The sequence below is a fragment of the Stomoxys calcitrans genome, chromosome 2 (genome assembly GCF_963082655.1).
Source record: "Stomoxys calcitrans chromosome 2, idStoCalc2.1, whole genome shotgun sequence".
Classification (NCBI taxonomy): domain Eukaryota; kingdom Metazoa; phylum Arthropoda; class Insecta; order Diptera; family Muscidae; genus Stomoxys; species Stomoxys calcitrans.
The window spans coordinates 29,365,586-29,369,647 of NC_081553.1; the positions used below are offsets into that span (position 1 = coordinate 29,365,586).

The 4,062-nt window shown below is 36.0% G+C and overlaps 1 protein-coding gene across 1 annotated transcript in view; it reads left to right on the forward strand.

The window, feature by feature from the left end:
- LOC106082590 (serine protease snake) overlaps positions 1-4,062 on the forward strand; it is a 163,930-nt gene that overhangs the window by 122,863 nt on the left and 37,005 nt on the right. The gene's annotated exons all lie outside the window — the stretch shown is intronic.

Sequence of the window (4,062 nt, forward strand, 5' to 3'; positions counted from 1 at the left end):
GTCACGAGAGAAGCCGTGGTATGAAATTTCTGCCAAATCGGATTATAATTGCGCCCTCTAGAGGCTCAAGAAGTCAAGATCCCAGATCGGTTTATAGAGCAGCTATATCAGGTTAAGTACCGATTTGCGCTATACTTAGCAAAGTTATTGGAAGTCATAATAAAACACCTCATGCCAAAATTTCAGCCAAATCGGATTATAATTGCGCACTCCAGCGGCTCAAGGAGTTTAGATCCCAAATCGGTTTATATGACAGCTATATCAGATTATGAAACGATGTGAATCATACTTAGTACAGTTGTTGAAAGTGATACTAAAACACTACGTGCAAAATTTCATTCCAATCGGATAAGAATTGCGCACTCTAGAGGCTCAAGAAGTCAAGACCCAAGATCGATTTATATGGCAGCTACATATATCAAAACATGGACCGATTTGGCCCATTTACAACCCAACCGACCTACGCAAATAAAAAGTATTTGTGCAAAATTTTAAGCGGCTAGCTTTACTCCTTCGAAAGTTAGCGAGCTTTCGACAGTCAGACGGACGGACGGACATGCACATAGTGTTTTAGTATCACTTCTAACAATTGTGCTAAGTATGGTTCAAATCGTTCCATAACCTGGTATAGCTGTCATATAAATCTATCTTGGATCTTGACTTATTGAGCCTCTAGAGGGCGCAATTCTCATCCGATTTGACGGAAATTTTGCACATAGTGTTTTAGTATCACTTCTATCTTCTGTGTTAAGTATGGTTCAAATCGGTCAATAACCTGGTATAGCTGCCATATAAACCGATCTTGGGTCTTGACTTCTTGAGCCTCTAGAGAGCGCAATTCTTCTCCGATTGGAATGAAATTTTGCACGACGTGTTTTGTTATGATATCATAACCTGATATAGCTGCCATATAAACCGATCTGGGATCTTGACCTCTTGAGCCTCTGGAGGTCGCAATTATTATCCGATTTGCCTGAAATTTTGTACAACGGATCCTCTCATGACCATCAACATACGTGTTTGTTATGGTCTGAATCGGTCTATAGCCAGATACAGCTCCCATATAAATCGATCTTTCTATTTTACTTCTTGAGGGCGCAATTCTTATTCGACATTTGGCTGACATTTTACACAGGTCTCCAACATATAATTTAAATGTGGTCTAAACCGGATCATATCTTGATATCGTTCTAATAGCAGAGCAAATCTTTTCTTATATCATTTTTTGCCTAAGAAGAGATGTCGGGAAAGGAACTCGACAAATGCGCTCCATGGTGGAGGGTATATAAGATTCCGCCCGTCCGAACTTAGCACGCTTTTACTTGTTACATATTTGAAAACGTAATTTGCTATCGCCGGGATTTGATCTACTGAACCTTTGTTTGCTAAACTGATGTGCTATCTACTGGGCTATCGCCCACCGAACATCAGCCTAATCTCTATTTGATAACGGCTGGCTTTTTGTTCGAATTTTCTATCTAGCCATGTCCGTTTGCTGTTGCATACTTACTTTGTGTTGATATAGGCCGTTGAGTATTGCATATGGGTCATATCGGTATAGTTTTATATATAGCCCCCATGTAAGAAGGTCTTCGTCGACATGACTTCGTGGGCCCCTAAAGCCGCAATTTTCATCCGATTTATTTAAAATTTGAACGGAGTGTTTAGTTATGACTTCCAACATCCCCGTTAAGTATGTTGTAAATCGGCCTATGACCCGATATTGTAGCTTCTATATACACCGATCTCCAGATTTGAGATCCTGAGCCCCTAGAAGCTGCAATTGTTATCCAATTCGGCTGAAATATCACACGTAATGTTCTGTTATGACTTCCACATCCGTATTAAATGCTGTTTAGATGAATATAGTTCCAATATAGATCAATATCCTGATAAGTAATCTACGACCCCAAGAGGCATCTATATTTGACTCATTTGTTAGAAATTTTATACGTAAAGTAAACATAAGTCCTTCAAGTAAGTTCATTTTTGTAAATTTAGTAGAATCCATGGTAGTTGGTTCTCAAGATTCATCTCGGTCAAACTTAGAATGTTTTACTTGCTTTACCCCTTTATATTCTATTCCCTTATAGTACCACATAAAGCTTATATATATACCACATATAAATCTCAGTCACTTACAAGTGCTTTTAATAACGTCAATAAATTACATACTTCAATTGTAGATAGTTTATTAAATTAAGTCAAACTCTTAGAATCATAATTCTAAGAGCAGTTTAAAATACTACGAAGAAAAATTGTTTTTTGTGCTTAATTTATGCATATTTGCTGGAGTTACCGTTCATTTCTGCCCATGTGTTAAGTCGATAAGAGTTTTTGCCTAAATAACTGAGCATGATCGAGGTGTTATATTATTAGATTATTGCAGATTTATAAAACTAAATTGTTGATAACGCCAGTACTTTTATTATTGGGTTGCCCAAAAAGTAATTGCGGATTTTTCATATAGTCGACGTTGACAAATTTTTTCACAGCTTGTGACTCTGTAATTGCATTCTTTCTTCTGTCAGTTATCAGCTGTTACTTTTAGCTTGCTTTAGAAAAAAAGTGTAAAAAAGTACATTTGATTAAAGTTCATTCTAAGTTTTATTAAAAATGCATTTACTTTTTTTTTAAAAATCCGCAATTACTTTTTGGGCAACCCAATATTTTAGTACACTGTAGTGCAAATAATGTAGCATATTTCTGGGTCCACGATTTATGTCGATAGCAACAATTTATTCAATATCAAATTAAAGCACGCAACAACGTTGAAAAGACAATGAGTTGTCGATAAGACAGCAACTCTTGCTTCATATTGCTCTATTGCAGAAAGTTAAGCTATTAAAAATATTTACTTAAAGCTCTACAAGCTGCGTACGGGTATATAAGCATATTTCTCCGCCGCTATTATGACAATGTCAAAGTACATACATGCAGTGTTTGCCAGGATGTTTTTTTTCTTGCCACCAAATTTCGAATTCTTTTTGCGCAAAAATCCCCAACTACAAGTTAACTTCCACAAATCAGTACCCCAAAAATTTTAGAAATAGGCCCAATCATTTTTTTTCGAAACGAGCTAGTGATCTTAGAAGGAAAAAGTCTTTAGTTGGAACCATAGTTCTGTTCGGGTACTTTTCCAGTAAGAATTTGCAGGAGAGTAAGAATAGCCTTTAATCTCTTTTTTGATTTATTTGAATTAAACAGATGGTTTTCAAAACACAGCTGTTCTTTGCTGCAAATTTCAGCTGGTAAAAATAAATTTTCCACATACATATATATAAACTTTTTTTCTATACGACTACCTTCCCATGGCATACACATTTGAATTGTTCATCTCTTAGAAGTTGTATTGATGGCTTCGAACGCTAGACAACGACAATGGCATTTTTTTATTTGTATTAGTATTAGTTTCTTGGGCTAGAATATGTTTTACATTATTCGGAGCAATGCCCCTTCCCTAAATACCCCCAAAGGCCAAAGGATACAAATTTAACGACCATGCCAATATATGGCTCAGTAAAGATATCCGCATGTAATTTTGAGCAGATACTTCGTTTTGATTAAGGCCGTTGGGGATTGCAAATTGGCTATATCGGTTTAGAATTGGATATAGCCCCCATATAAACCGATCTCCGGTTTATATGATGCCCTAGAGGCCTCAATTTTCATCCGAAAGTTCTGTAATTTGGTATAGCCCCCAAATAAACCGATTCCTGGATTTTACTTTTTGAACCCCTAGAAGTCAACATTTTTAACCGATTTGGCTGAAATTTTACCATGTCAACTTTGACACCCCCAAAGTATAATATTGGCGAATATGATCTACTTTGGGCTAATTAAGATGAAGTTCGAGTTCAAATCCAAATCTTGGCAAACGAAAATTAGGCTCTACAATTCTTCAGATGTTATTTTATGGATCAGCAGCAAGGCAATCGTTCAAAAGCACATAAGGCAGTATTTAGGATGTTCGAAATAAACATTCAATATAAAAATTCTTAAAAATAAAATTCTTAAGGCTTTTTTATTCTTATACAGAGAAATATATCCGATAATGTTTAA